Raw genomic sequence first — 16,383 nt, forward strand, 5'->3', positions numbered from 1 at the left:
CCAGACTGTTAGGGAGTATTGGAAACAGTGGATGAGGGCACACAAGGTGACCGGGCTCAGCACCCCCCAACAGACCACCAGTAGAGAGGACTGTCTGTCCAAACTTTTAGGGGGTGTTGGTGGGTGTGTGAGGGCACACAAGGTGACTGCGCTCAGGACACCCCCTACAGACCACTAGTAGAGAGGATCGTTTGACCAGACTGTTGGGAGGTGTTGGGACCAGTGGATGTGTGAGGGCATACAAGGTGGCCAGGCTCAGGACGCCCCCTACAGACCACCAGTAGAGAGGAGCGTCTGACCAGACTATTAGGAGGTGTTGGGACCAGTGGATGTGTGAGGGCACACAAGGTGACCGGGCTCAGGACCCCTGACAGACCACCAGTAGAGAGGATTGTCTGACCAGACTGTTAGGTGTTGGGACCAGTGGATGTGTGAGGGCACACAAGGTGACTGGGCTCAGCACCCCCCGACAGACCACCAGTAGCGTGGACCATATGATCATCAGACAAGCACCAGCAGCTTCAACTGTTTTGTGGTCTGCCATCCAGAGACAGGGGGCGCCATCATTACACCCTTGTGTCTGTTGGAAGCATTGTCAGGTACTTGGCTGAAGGACATTTAGGCTCACGGCGCCCATTACATGTACTTTCTTTGACACTCACCGTCATCTCCGTTTCTAGTGATGTCATGAATGATGAAAGTGAACACTATGGAGTGAAACAGGCTGGACTGTTTTCAGCAATGAATCTAAGTTTAGTTTGGGCACAGATGACAGGTGTGTTCGTGTCTGGAGATCTCGGGGTGAGCACCTCAATCCTGCCTTTGCTGTGGAGTGGCACACTGCCCCCTGCTGGTGTGATGCTCTGGGGGCCATCATATACGGCAGTCGGTCCCCCCTAGTAGTGGTACGAGGGACAATGACAGCTCAGCGATATGTTCAGGACATCCTGCAGCCACATGTGTGCCTCTCATGGCGGTTTCCAAGAGGCTTCTAGCAGGATAATGCTCGGCCGCACACACAAGGGGGTCACAGGAATGCCCCCACAACATTGTTCCACTTCTGTGAGATTTATCCCCAATAGAACCAACCTTATAATACAAATACAGATGTGTCCGTTCATGATTTTTTAAATCTGCGTCATAGAAAAAAGAAAGAGTTCTGCCGCACATTAAAGAGTCCGATCTACTTTGGAAAAATCTGACATTTGGCGTACCGTGTCTACAAGACCTGAGGCTATGTTCACATGTTGAGGAAATGCTGTGGAATCTCCACAGCAGAAATGGGTGTGAAGGGTTTGCAATATTTTACAGTACAACATTGTGGATGGGATTTCAGCACCTCATCACACGCTGTAGAAGACCGTCTGCTGTGTAAATGGGATTACAGAGCGGATTTTAGATCTGCAGCAAGTTCATTTATGCTACAGATTTCACACTGAAATCCAGGTCACAATCGACGCCAGTTTACTTTGATACAATGTCTTTGCAGAGAAATCCCACGCAGATCAGACAATTGCGCCATATGGGCCTGCAGATTTTGATGAGGATCCGCAGCAGAGAATCTGCAATGTGGGGAAGTTCACTAATAGCTACAGTGCTACAATTCATAGCTGCAGCACCCTCACTGGTAACGGTGCCAGCTCCACTCCAAGGTCAAATTGGCACCAAAACTGGCAGCTGCAAGAGAAGGCAGTTTCATTTTTTTTCTCTTGACATAGAGAAATAGCTTTACCCTCCCAGTTTTCCATCTAGGAACAAACACAGCGCCTCGTGGATGCACCATATGGCGACACATGGAGCACCTACAGCTCCGTAAGGGTCAAGCATTGCAGCCATAGTGTAGATTTTGCAGTGCTTTTTTGCAAAATTGTGCAATTTTACAAAAAGCGTAGCAAAAAATAAAAAACGCAATATGACTGCAGCATGTACATAGGTGTTAAGCCTGGGATCACACAGACAGTTTTCGGAGATCGTTTCTGGCCGCCCGCCTGCATTCACAGTTAACAGGCATTCAGAGATGAACAACTGCATGTTTGTACGGGCCGATCGCCGTTCGATTCTTACGCCTGCACAAATGGAACCACGATTGATAAGCGAGCGCATTATCATTCAGCGGTCTATGTGAACAATTGTCCATCTAAATACTCCATAGGCTGTTATGGGGCCGTATGCTGTCTGTGGCGTGAATATATGTCGGATTATAAGACGAGTGCTTTGTGCAACCGCATGGGACCCTAGTCTTCCAGGGGTCCATGGCCACCCAAGCCACTCCACCATCTTTATAGGCTGACAATAACTCCCAAAGGAGAAGCTGCGGGAGAGATGGAAGAGCAGGTTATGTATGGGATGTGCCGTGGCAAGGCTACAGTATCTGTAATACAAATTCTCCTGTATGGGTGACTGGGAGAGGGCTCTGACTTTGCTGGCACAGAGTGGCTGTAGGGGGTTATTGCCCCTCTCAGTGCCTTCCCAAAGAAATAGTGCCTCTCATTGTGCCCAGAAAGCACTACTGACCCATAAAGTAATAGTGCCCCAAAAGGTAATAATCCCCCAAAGTGCCCATGCCAAGAAATAATGACTCTTTTGTATACTCCACAGTAATACTGCCCTTCTTTATGCCCCCACGTAGTAATAATTCCCCTTTGCTTCTCCTTCAGAAGATAATAATGTCCACTTCATGGACTAGATAAATAATAAAGCTCCCTTAATGGAAATTAATAGAGCCCCTTATATGCCCCTACAAAGTAATATCACCCGTTCTTGGCACCCTATAAATAATAAAGCTCCCTCCATGCCCAAAACAAAGTAATAGAGCCCCTTCTGTGCTCTCACCAAAATAATGGAGCCCCCTGTCGGTGCTTTAGGCAGGCGACAGGTTACCTTTATGATGTAGCAGTGCAACATTGTGGCCTGAAGTTGCACTGCTGCATCATAATACAGCCCCATGTAGTGTATATTACAGTGTATATGACCCTCTTAGTTGTAGTCTCCATGTGATGACGGTGTACCTCTAACCAAAAGTGGGAACTAATCCTAGTGGATGAAAAAGAAGCCATAGGGTCTTCAATTCCGAGCGGAAATGCACGTATAGTCGTCACATAAGGTGTTAAATTCTCGACTCGATGTAACGAGATCCAATTGACGCGCATATTGACCTGCGCTCATTAAATTTTGTTTTACATGGTCCGAGAATCAGCTTATGGAGATGAACCATCTTAAATGTGATCGCTTATCCCTATAGGCCAGCGGTTCACACGGGGAGATGTACAGCTGCCAATCAGCAAGCATTTTTAAGCTGCTAAGAGTCACTGATCGGCCAATGGATGAGCGTTTGTTCATTCATTGGCTGATCAGTATCTGTTTTACACAACCCAAATCGGACTAACGAACATTTAGACAAAGATTTGTTCCCGATCATCCCGCCGCGTAAAAGAGCCTAAAGAATGTTATAGACCAGTGAATGCCGTGCATGCTTCTCCTGACAGGTGTTTGAAGAAAGTCTCCCCCTGCTGGATGAAAAGCAATAAGCAGTCTTTGAACATTTGCATTGATGCACATAAGGGTCCTTTTACATGGAGCAATTTGCCCTGGTAGACAAGTGCCAATCAACAATACTAGTGCTCATCTATCGGGCATTTACGCAAGGCAATTTAGATTAAGGGATAAGCAAGCATTTACTTGAATTCAGAGGCGTAACTTAATGCTTCTGGGCCCCAGTGCAAAATCTGTAACAGGGCCCCCAACTATAATGCTTTATTCATAATACTGGGCTCCTTATATGAAGAAGAGAGGCCTTATGGGCCCCCTAAGGCTGGGGTCACACGGGTCGTATTCCTGGAGGAAATCTCACGGTTTTGCCGCAGCGAAAACCCGCAAGATTCCCACTGGACAAGTGCAGCTTCAAAACCCGTGGCACTTAGCCGTGGATTTTGGAATGGCTTGGCCACATGTTTTTCTGTTGGAGCTGGCGCTCCCATAGAGAGGAGCGTGTGAGGTCCAGGAGATCCTGGATTTACGTCTGTGTCGGGGAACCTTACAATATTTGGTGGCCTGGAAGGGCTTTGGGCCGAAAGATCCTTCCTGGGTGGCCACACATGATGTTCATGCTCCAGTTTTGGTGCAGCGTTTACACTGTCTGTTTCCAGATAGGCCTGCTTATGGTGGCGGGGTCCCCCGTCAGACGGGGGGGAATGTTACCATGAGGCGACTGCCAGGGCCACGGGTGGTTGGTCGGTGCGGTGCGCGCACTAGTGGGTCCAGACGGCGACGAGCGCATGCGCGCCTGTGAGTGCAGCTCTATGCACGAGCCCCTGGTTATGGGATTCTGCTGGGAGGCGTCACCTCCCCCTCTCCGCGGAGGCTTCTGTTTATAAGGCTGGCAGTGAAGTCCATTCATTAACAGTTATTGGTTTCTGTTCAGTGTGCTAGCATCCTGCCTCTGGCAGTCTCCTGTTTGTCAGCTTTGGCTTTATCTGCCAGGTTATCCTATCTGCCTCGGTCTGCGTGTATTTCCTGTTGGTTCTCCATCTGCCCTTTCTGTCGGTATTCTACCCTGTTACATCTTAGTATGCCAGTCCCCCCTCTCGGTCCCTAGTGAGAGCAGGGACCGCCGCCCAGTTGCCCGCCTGGGATTAGCCAGGAGTGGGGGCAAGTAGGCAGGGACAGGGGTTGCGGGTAAGTTCTAGGGCAACCTAGGCTGGCGTATCATCGGGTAGGATACTGTAACAGCGTGCCTGCAGCGGTAAAAAAAAAATAGACATGCTGCGACCGGGGAATCAGCGCCGTAGCGCCGGCTTCTGCCGCAACGAATTGGCTGTCCCGTGTGAACAAAATTTTTAACAAATATCGTCTACATGGCTAGCTAATTTCCACGGCAAATCTGCCCTGTGTGAACCCAGCCTAGGGCTCCATGGCCCGGATGTAACTGCATCCCCTATAGTTATGCCCCTGATACTTAATCATTCGTTCCCATAGAGCTGTCATGGGTCGGCAGCACATCTCACATCTGCACATGTATGACCAGCATCCATCCAGTGGATGGGTGAAAATTGAAAAAACATCCTATAACTGGAATACCCCTTCTGTGTGATGTAAGGCTTATGAGAGATGATATGTAGTGGTATCTGTCAACCCTAGTGAAAGAGGGGGCCCTGGGTGCGAAAAGGGATTTAGTCAGGATCTGTGGATAGGGGTCTTACTTTGGCTTGCACCCTTCCCATGGGATGGCTGGGTACGGCTAGCGTTAGATGGGCTCTTTCCTCCTCCCAATGTGTTTTGGTACCTGGGTCGGGGTAAATGGGCCCGGGTACAGCCCTGCCATGAAGGGACAACGGTTTGTGGTGTAACAGAGAAGTAAAGCCGGCCATGATGCTGTGAACTTTTAGTCCGTGAACAACAAGTTTATGTTCTCTTACATGTCCGAGAATCTCAGTGCCAGGAACCTTGCAGAACATGGTAGGACACCAATGGTCACTTTTGTCACAGGGCACCAAACAGCTTGAATACCTGTAGTTGGCTTCCTAGATGTCAAGGTATTCACGACAACCGGGGTTACGTCCACACAACGGCCTATGGAGGCTCTCCGAGTTGAAGTGGCAGAACACATGTCCCAGGTGGCAGCGGAGGGACACGAGATCAGACACGGACATTTGCAGACTGACAACCGTCCGTCCCGACAGTGTTGGAGAAACCCTGACGCTTGAGATTCTCAGCAGCAGAACAAATCTCTTCAGGCCGGAAGTCAAACAACAAGTCAAATAAGTTTTAAAAATGTTTTATTAACCCTTTCCAATCCACTGTCTGACGTCTAAAGACATTCTGATTTGACGGCTGTACAGTTCCTATGTCGGAAGACGTCTGGCAGGGTATTCTTACTGTGGATAACTGGCCGCTCTCTTGTCAGGGGTCTCTCCAGCATGTCCCATACCACAGTACTGGCTCTAGCCAGCAGATGGCACCATTGTATAATGGCAGAAAGAAAGAGCCCCCTAGGAAACCATAAATGCAAAATTGGATTGCAAAGGGTTAAATATTAGAAAACAAAAAATTGTAAAAGTTTAATAAAAAAACTTTTTTCAGCCATCTCATCAAAAAATAAGAAAAACAAACTAAAAAGAAACTTGGTATCGCTGCGTTCACAAACGTCCAGCTTATTAAAATATCACATTACTAATTCTGCACAGTAAACACCGTCCGAAAGGAATATACGCAGTGCCAGAATTGCGCTGTTTTAATTACCCCGTATCCTAGAAAAAAATGGGAAAAAAAGCAATCCAAAACGGTACTAATCAAAAGTACAGGTCATGGTGCAAAAATGAGCCCTTAGGCTCGGTTCACACAGGGTGGATTTGCCGCGTAAATTCCGTCCGGAATTTCGCCACAGCAAATCCGCCTGCAACCGCTAATCCCAGGGTTAGCCAGCCATGTGGACGAGATTTCTCAGAAATCTCGTCCACACGGGACAGCAAATCCGTCGTGGCAAAGCCAGCAGAAGCCGGCGTTGCGGTGCGGATTCGCCGGCCGTAGCAAGTCCATTCTTTTTTTTTTTTCCCTGCGGCCGCACTCTCCTCTATGGGAGTGCCGGCCGCAACGGACAGGCGTGCGGCCAAGCTGCTTCAAAACCCGCGGCTAAGTGCCGGGAATACGCTGTGTGAGAACCCTGCCTTACACAGGGCAATCAACACAAAGTTAGGGGGTCAAAGGATGGCGACAGAAAGCAAATGTTCGTTTTTTAAAAAGTTTTCTTTTTTCAGTTTTACTACATAAAAAAACTATGTAAATTTGGTTTTACGGTAACTATACTGACCGAGAGAATAAAGATAACACATCATTTTTACTGCATCCTGAACGTCGTAAAAGCGAACACCCGCCAAAAATTGCGCAGTTGCTTTTTTTCTCCATTTCTCTCCACTTTAAATTTTTTAAAACGTTTTCAGCACATTAAATAGTACTTTAAATAATACACAACTTGTCTGGCAAAAAAACTGTCCCTCGTGTAGCTTTAAAAATAAAAGACCTCTGATTTTCTTAAGGAGTGGAGGAAAAAAAGGAAATTGGACTACATTCACACGAGCGCGAATCTTGCGTGAGTTCTGTGCGTTGCGAGACGCACAAAACTCGCGTGAATAAGAACTCCATTCTTTTGAACAGTCATACACATGAGTGATTATTTATCACAGCGAGGCTGCAAGGTAAAAGATCGCTGCCAGTCCTATTTTATCGCGTACCCTGGAACGTATCGTCCGTCATCCAATGGCGAGTGCAATGTGATGTTTCCCATTGAAATCGATGGGAAACACATGTCGATCCTCCGACGCACGTGAAACAAGCGCCGGAGAATAGCAATTTCAGAGAATTGATGCGAGGAGTTTTTGCATTAAAAACGCCTCACATACGCCGGTAACACGCACGTTGACAAGCGCCATGTTGGGCCGGGTTTCTCGGCCTGATAACGGGCTCACCCATGTGAATGAAGCCTGGGAAAACTAAAAGGGACTGCAGCAGGAAGGGGTTAAAGTGATTTTTAAGGGGAATACTATTGATGACGTATCCTCAGAATGGGTCATTAATTGTTTGTCAGGGGTCCGTCTGGCGCTGTTCGGTTCCGTACAGAGATGGAGCCATTCGGCCGCGAGGCTTTCTCTTTCTTGCTCCCCGAATGGAGCAGGAAAGAGGAATTCCCAACGCCGGTGTGAAACCACCCTTAGTGAGTCGTCTGGACCTGGCGTTATCAGTGGGTTTAGATGCCAAGGCTCTAATGTGTATGGGGGCCTTAAGGGGGGGTCAGATTTATGAGGTAAACTGCCTAGAAGAAAAACTGTCTTGGTTGCCCATAGCAACCAATCACAGAGCAGCTTTCATTTCTTACAGAACTCTTGGAAAATGAAAGCTGCTCTGTGATTGGTTGCTATGGGCAACAAAGACAGTTTTTCTTTTAGGCAGTTTTGTGTGAGCTGAGGTAGTATTCATTCCTGGTCATCTTCTGTGAGGTACATGTACGTCACAGAGGTGGGGGGCAGGCATTAAGGGGCTCAGGAACTGAGCCAGCCTGCTACATGTCTGCGCCATTGCTGCTGTTTGTAAACAGCTGTGATCATAGCTGAGGGTGGTGAACGACCAGTATAGGGAACGGTATTACTACTGGGGCCACCAGTACAGGGAATGCTATTACTACTGGGGCCACCAGTATAGGGGATGCTATTACTACTGGGGCCACTATTATAGAGGTCACTATCACTACTGGGGCCACCAGCATAGGGAACGCTATTACTACTGGGCCACCAGTATAGGGGTCACAATTACTACTGGGGCCAACAGTATAGGGGTCACTTTACTACTGGGGCCACCAGTATAGGGAACACTATTACTACTGGGGCCACCAATATACAGAGTCACTATTAATACTGGGACCACCAATATGGGGGATGCTATTACTACTGGGGCCACAATTGTAGGGATCACTATTACTACTGGGGCCATCAGTATAGGGAGCGCTATTACTACTGGGGCCAATATAGGGAGTCACTATTACTACTCGGGCCACTAATATAGGGAATGCTATTACTACAGGGGCCACAAATATAGGGAATGCTATTACTACTGCAGCCACTAATATAGGGGGTCACTATTACTACTGGGGCCACCAGTATAGGGAACACTATTACTACTGGGGCCACTAATATAGGGAACGCTATTACTACAGGGGCCACTAATATAGGGAACATTTTTTTTTAAATAGCCCTGTCCTTTTTATGATGGAGGTAAAAATCATATGTAGTGATAAGCCCCGCCCATAACCCCTCCCATGACCACACCTTCTCTCCCACTTTGGGTCTCCACGAGAAACTTTTGGTTCAAATAGGGCTCCATGGCTGAAAAAAGTTTGGGAAGCACTGCTTTAGGCTAATTTCCCATGGGCGAGTGCGATTTCGCGCTCGCCAACATGCGATATCCCCATAGATGCGAGGCGTTTTCGTGTTCAAACCGCCTCGCATCACTTCGGGGAAGTGTTGCCCATTGTTTTCAATGGGTAAACCTTGAATCGCACTGGCATGCATCTCGCACACCGTGTGATGCTGTGCATGCCCCCTTTAAAACAGTTGGCGACGCGAGGCGTTACGAGGGAACGCCCAAAGATAGGACATGCCGCAATTGTTCCCGCGCCGCGATGCAGGGAAAAAAACGCTAATCTGTATGACTCCATTCAAAGAAATGGGGTTCAAACTCATCCGAGATTTGTACATCTTGCAACGCACAAATCTTGCGTGCGTTTCTCGGCCGCGTGAAAACGACCTTACAATGGGACTTCAGTGCGGGCATCCAGTCTCTGTGGGAGCGTACTGCTGAGGCGGCCCGGAGGATGCTACCACGCCACTCCGGGCTCAGGTACAAACTCTGGACTCGGCTTCCACTGCGATCTGGAGAACCGCCTGCGCAAATGTAACATTATGCTTATAGGCCTGCCTGAGGGGGCCGAGGGGAAAACTCCTTCCGATTTCTTGGAATCACTCCTTAACCCCTTAAGGGCATGGCCTATTTTGGCAATAAGGTAAGGACGAGGAATTTCATCTCTACTTTTCAAAAGTCATAACTTCTTTATTTTTCCATCGTCATGGCGACACGTGGCCGTGTTTTTTGCGTAGTGAACTGTAGTTTTTATTGGTACCATTTCTGAGTATATTTAATGTTCTAAGCGGTTAAAGATTTCCTCTTTCTCTCGGTCCGCAGCAAAATAGATCATGCTGCGATTCTTTTTCCGCTCGCAGAAATCGCAATTCGATTTCACGAATGTGAAGAAAAAAGCGAGTTTACATAGCGTGCATTGAATGATATTTGTTGCAGATTCTCCGTGCGGACACCGGCCGGTGATTCCGCAGCAAAAATCTGTTCGTGTGCAGCCGGCCCTAATCATACCCGTACGATTACGACAAAACAAAAAATTGTAAAATATATATATATGAGTTATTTTTTATGGTTTTCCACTTTTACAGAGCAGAAACCCTTTTTTCTGAAAATTTTTTTTTTTTTTGCAATCTCTGCATTCAAAGCCCAATAACTGTTTAATTTTTTCCATGGGCGGAGCTCTGCGAGGGTTTGCTATTTTGCGCGACGAACTGTAGTTTTTATTGGTACCTTTATTCTTTTTTGTGTAGGCGAAATGAACAAAACAAGCATTTTGGCTCAGTTTTTTACGTTTTTTTTTACATTCTTTATGTCTCTGTAGGGGATTTGAACCAGTAAAATCGCTATGATAATACACTGCAATACTTCTGTTCTATAATGCATTATCGCTCACAGTAGTGCCAGGCCCAGACGTCATGTTATAAGGTACCATTAAAAGAAAATAAAAAACTAGCCCTTGAAGCGCGAGACTCAAAAAAAAATTAAAACAAAAAATGGCTGGTCCTTAAATGGGTTGTCCAGGGTTAGAAAAACATGGCTGCTTTGTTCCAAACACAGCACCACCCTTGACCATAGGTTGTGTCAGGTATTGCAGCTCAGATCCCATTCACTTCAATGGAGTTGCAATACTACATACAAAGCTATGGACAAGGGTGGTGTTGTGCTTGGAAGAAGGCAGACATGTTTTTTTTTTTAATCACAGGCAACCCCTTGAAGGGGTAGAATGGCAAAAAGTAGGGAGCCAGCACTAAAGTGTATAGAGTTCCCAGTACGCTTTGATTTCTACAGTCCTTGTTCCTGAGGCAGAGTTGTCCCACAAAGAGTTAACAGGACACAATCCTGCCTGTCAAGAACTGAAGCCACGCCTATTTTTAACGCATGCGTGCTTCGGGTCACAAGTGACAAAGGTGCCTATACGTCCCTGCATCCATTGTGTCTTGTTCACTTTTCTACGCATGCGCTAAAAAGGTTAAAAAAATACACTTGGTTGAGGCACGCACGTCTTCACTCCCTATAAGGTTTTAGGCCCTGCGGCCATTTTGTTGAAGACCATCAAATCCTAAAGTGAAACGCTTAGTCGTGCTACAACAAAATGGACCCACACAGTAGCGACAAGATTTTTAAACTGTCTTTTACCCGTCGGTTTCTAATCGCTAAAAAGCGATCCGCTCATTGCTGAGCACATGCGCTCCTCCACGCGCATGCGCGAACAGAAAGGGGGCACGTCACGACGCGCGTTCGCGAGCGGCGCATGCGTGCTAGCTAACGAACTCCGGCGCAAGTGTCTTTGGCTTCGTCCTACGCCGAGGGCATGCGCACTGGACGACACCCTCCTCCCGCCGCGCTTGCGTAGACGGTTTCCGTCTGGTTCCTAGCCAAGCCAGGCGCGCCCCCGACACGGAGCGGGCAGCGGCCACGTAGCTGCGCGACACCGGGAGCGCGCACAGAGGGGGGCGCTCGGTGTTGTGACGTGAACGGCGGAGGAGGAGGAGGACAGGAAGGAAGCTTCCCGGGAACCATGGACCGAGACACTCCGGGAGGGAGGGTGAGTGTGAGAGAGAGAGGGAAGGAGCCGGGCGGGAAATACAGGCCTAGTGCCTTCTGTGAGGTAACCGCTCAGGCCTCGGCCTACTGAGGGGCCCGGCCGCAGGAAGTGACTGAGGCCAGCCCCGACCGTTAGGGGCCCTCAGGCCTGTCATGTGAGGGGCCCTGGGAGGGGGGGTTAGTATCTGCCCCAGAGGGCAGCTCTCCATCATATCACCGTAGATGGAGCCTCCTCAGTATCCGCCGCCATCGTTATCGCTCCGCAGCGTCCAGCGCTTTTGTTTTCACCATCGATCGCGTGACGAGAGCGCCCGTACGAGTCCACCGCAGAAATGTGCGCCGCTTTTAGGCGTCGAGAATGACGCCGCAGCCGTCTTAATGGCGTCCGCGAAGACGCTACAATAAAAAGTTTACTTTTTCCGTAACCGCCGGGTCCGCGCTTACTGCAGGGATCGTCGTCATGGCGTTCGTGGCGTCACTTCTGGGATGCAGAACGCTTACGTCTCGCTCACACGGCCGTGTTTACAGTCCGCACGGAATACGGGCCGCGTAGAACACCGCCGTTTTGCATTGGTGTATTTTGAGCTTTTTTTTTTAATATGTAAAAAAAATGGCGCGTACCGTTTTATAGACCAATTCGCTCATTTATTGGAACGTTTAAAAAAAAAATGTACACGTTTTTACGCATTAAACCAGGAGGCGGGGTAAAAGGAGAAAAAAAACAAATTCTATTTTATTTTTATTTTTTTCGTGCGTGCAGTGAATACGGGCAAAAAATATATACGAAGTGCGCCTGATATACACAGCTTTTTCACGGACAAAAGCTGCATCCGCCCGTGTGAACGAGCCCCTGAGGCCTCCGTCCGCGCCGTCGTACGGTCATCCATAAAGCGCGCACGTTTATACTCCAATAGAATGGATGAAAACGTTGAGTTTAACGGACCCGTGGGCTATAAGGGGTTAAGTGTAGGCAAACGGCGCAGACGCTGGACTGTTAAGACGCCGCCGGGCGCTTTTTTTCCTTTCCTTTGGGATTGAAAAGTGTCGCCTGATACGCTTTTTCATCCCACCAAAAAAAGTATGGAAACGGCTTGTTTTATCATTGCAGTAATAGGAAAACGCACGGAGACGCAGGGCTGCGCCATTCCATGCGCTTAACCGCTACTTTTTTTTTTTGATCAAATACCTTAGCGGAAAAAAAAGTGTTGAACATTAAAAACTTTATTAAGAAAAAAAAAAAACAGTAAAAAAAAAAGTATATTGTCTGAATCAGCGCCAATTTCTTTGACGCTCGCTATACGGTTGCTTTTAAAAACGGATGTTATAATGTGTTCAATGTGTTTTTTAAAAAAATTTTTTTATACACGTTCGCTAGGAGATAGTGGGGAAAAGTGACGACAATTGGGTCATTTTGTGTGTTTTGTTTTTTTTTTTACTCAGTAAATGTGGATGCAACACGGACTTGAAAAAAAACGTTTGAAATGAAACTGATGCTTTTGTTTGCGCGGACCAAAATTGCTAACACCCGTGTGAATGGGCCTTCAGAGATCGCTGCCAGCGCCGCTGTGCTGCTTGTGCGTCATATGGAAGGGGATTCGTACATCTCTACTTGTATAGGAAGCGTCTACTTAGTTTTTTTTTGGGGGGGGGGGACTACAACCCCCAGCATGCTCTTGCAGCTCCCCACATTCAGCTGTTGGGGCATGCCGGATCCTGCAGTTCCCCCAACAGACCGCTAGTGTGGGGGAAATGATTATTAGAAGGCTTTACTTGTAGGCACTGCAGCTTCATCCTAATGAAGGATTGTCACCACTAAATGCTGCTAATCGAATGTTAATGTGCGGATTATCGGTCATTATCTCTTCTCTTCGCCGTATACGAGGCCTTTAATTATACTCTTAATAGTAATTGTCACCTCTTACTGCAGATGAGAAATGCCAATGTCGTTATACCTGTACAGCGCCGGCACGGATTACACCGTTCGTAAACTATAATGATTGTTTTACAGGTTATTCACTGGTCATGTGACCAAACAAGGGACAGGAGCGCAGTTAGGTTGGTTGTCAGGAGGTAAAGGGAGTTGGTTACTAGAGAGCTCCTTTTAAAATGTGCTCTGTGAAAGACGTACATCTTCGGCCGCAAAATGGTTTAGCTAACCAATATTTCTTACGCCTTCATTCATATATATATATATATATATATATATATATATATATATATATATCTATATCTCACACACATATACGGTGGTACCTTGGCTTACGAGTGCCTCAGCTTGCAAGATTTTTGACTTACGAGCAGGCTCTCTCCCGAATTTTTGCTCTCAAGTCAAGAAGCTCGTAAGCTTATGGTAGGGGCGGTCTAATTCTCGCCTACCACCGGCGTTCCGGCCGTCACGATGACCTGCGACGCTGCTGCGTTCTCCTTCACGCCGACAGAGCAGTTCTTCCTGGAAGCGGGGCTTGAATACACCGCGTCCAGCAAGCTAATGCTCTGATTGGTTAATCCAGCGCCGCATCGCCCAATGAAAGCTGGTGCTGGGTTAACCAATTGCAGCCATTCAATGATTTCATTCAATGGCTGTGATTGGTTAACCCAACGCCGGCTTTCATTGGCTGACACGGCGCTGGATTAACCAATCGGAGCATTAGCTTGCTGGAGGCCGCATATTCAAGCCCCGCTTCCAGGAAGAAATGCAATGTCGGCATGAAGGAGAACACAACAGGCTGCAGCAGCTACGGAGACCAGCGGGAGGACCGGAACGCTGGCGGAAGGTGAGTATTGATGTTTGTTTTTTGACGTGTAGTGTAGTTGGGGCGTAGGGAGGTCCGGAACGCACAAGATGGCACACAGCATGTCTTACTTTTGGCGGTTCAGCAAGTATTTCATGCTTTTGCACACAAGCGTTTGTAAAAACACTGAGGTTTTTATGCAGCATTTGACTGCGTGCAGAGCGGTTTATCTGTGCTTTTGCCTGCCTGTTTTTGCACAGTAACAACGCAGGCAGGCAAACTAATTATGTTGTCAGCGATATATTCACTATCTCACAATGTGACAATTTTTTTTTACCCTCCCTGGTGGCAAAGCAACATGCATGAGGAATACAGTAAAACACTGTGGTGTACCGCGTTTTTCTTTGCGCACCCCACTCATTTCAATGGGCGATGTAGTGCATGAAAAACGCGTTACAGCGTTCAAAAATAGAACATCCACCGTTGGATTTGGCGCACACTAAAACATTGTGCTAAAACACGTCTGAGAGAACCCATTGAAACGAATGGAAGCTTAGTGCTGTGCTTGAAATCTGCGTTGAAAACGCACGTAAATCGCGGCAAAAAAACCCACCTGAGTAAGAGTGGCCAATGTCTGCCATTTAAATGAATGGAGTGCGTTAAGAAAAGCGGTAAATACGCAATTATCTGTGTGATACTATGTTTTTGCTACGCCACCGGGAGCTGGGAGAAAGTTATGCAGTGAGAACACAGCACTTCTAGACGCTCCATGTGAGCCTGAGGCCGCTCTCACACATGATATTAAGTTAAACGCCACATTTTACCGAGATTTTGTCCAGCATTCTTGAATGAATGTCACAGCGCTTTTTAACGCCCCCCATTATGGTGATGGGGTACATTAAATGTGAAAACACTGAAAAATAAAACAGACAGCGTTCGAAAATTGCGGCGGTCGAGTGCAGGTCCAAGAAGCCCCATTAAAATCAATGGGAGCGTTGTACAGCGGTTAGGGCAGCGCCCGGGACACCACACTATTCGCTGTAAAAAGCGGTGTATGAGAGGCGTTACTGCGGCTGCAGGTGTGGGAAAATAACGTACAGAAGTACTTACGTATCCTCGGCGCTCCTGCGCTGCAGTTCCACGGTTGTCCCAATTGACTGCAGAAGTCAGGTGACTGTTGTCTGCAAATCGGAGGTTGCGGCGTGACTGTTCCGAAAGTCCTTCCATCGAGGTGCCCAGGATATGAGCTCTGATGCCAGAAGAATGGTGACACTGCGGGCTGTAATTGGAACCTGACTTCTAAAGTCAGCAGAGACCGGTACAACCGAGGGGCTGCAGCGCAGGATCGTCGGGGCCACAGGCGGTAAGTACTGCTTATTTGTTGGTTTCACCTGTACACCTGCAATTCATTTTTAAAAAGTAACCAGAAGCCCCTTGAAAGGCAGTTTCCCATTAATGATATTGATGTCCTATTCACAGAATAGGTGACGAATGTCCGATTGCTGGGGGTCCAACGGCTGGACCCCCGGTGATCTCATTGAGGATTTGAGGAGCATAGATCTTGGGAACGGAGCAGCGGTGTGTAGACACGACCACCAGGACTTGCACTGCTATGAAACTGATGGAGAAAGATTGCCAGGATCATCAATCTCCCTCCGTCCCATAGAAGTGAATGGAGTGGTGGTCACACAGGTTCACCGCTGCATTCTCATGGAGGATTTGGAGCATGCAGATCTCAGTATCGCCAGACCCCCTTCTGCTAGCTAACATTTATTCCCTATCTAGTGGTTAGGTAAAAAGTGTCTTTAGTGGGAAAAGCACTTTAATGCATGAGGCCGACTTCACACAGTGCAGATTTGGTGTATTCAGCGTCCCATTACTTTCAGTGGGATTCTGCATCATCATTCATGCAGGCCGGATCTGAAACCCTTGTCACCGGGAAAGAAAGAATTGTTGATACGGATTCCCCGTCGGGACGTCCACACGCAGATTAGCTTTATTGATCGTGGCATCTATTAATGCAGATCTGCGGCAGAAGTCCTAGGCTCGGCCTCACATTTCTGCCGCATGTTACTGTATGCCCATGTGAACGAGACCGATATATACGCAGCCTGATGTCACCCTTTTACCTCTAGCTATTACACATGAACCATTTATACAGGAGTATGAAATTCGTCTTCCCGACTCCAGCATCCGGGTACAAGGC

At 47.7% G+C, this 16,383-nt stretch overlaps 1 protein-coding gene across 2 annotated transcripts in view; it reads left to right on the forward strand.

Annotated features, from left to right (window-relative positions):
• Nucleotides 1–11,186: 11,186 nt before the first annotated feature.
• The window catches only part of ZNF652 (zinc finger protein 652), a 34,438-nt gene continuing 29,241 nt past the window's right edge, over nt 11,187–16,383 (forward strand). The window contains exon 1 of one of the 2 annotated variants that reach the window (XM_066587357.1): nt 11,187–11,446. The gene's annotated coding sequence lies outside the window, so the exon portion shown is untranslated. The remainder of the gene's footprint in view (nt 11,447–16,383) is intronic. The other variant, XM_066587358.1, reaches the window with a different exon arrangement.

Source organism: Eleutherodactylus coqui, chromosome 13, assembly GCF_035609145.1.
Source record: "Eleutherodactylus coqui strain aEleCoq1 chromosome 13, aEleCoq1.hap1, whole genome shotgun sequence".
Lineage (NCBI taxonomy): Eukaryota > Metazoa > Chordata > Amphibia > Anura > Eleutherodactylidae > Eleutherodactylus > Eleutherodactylus coqui.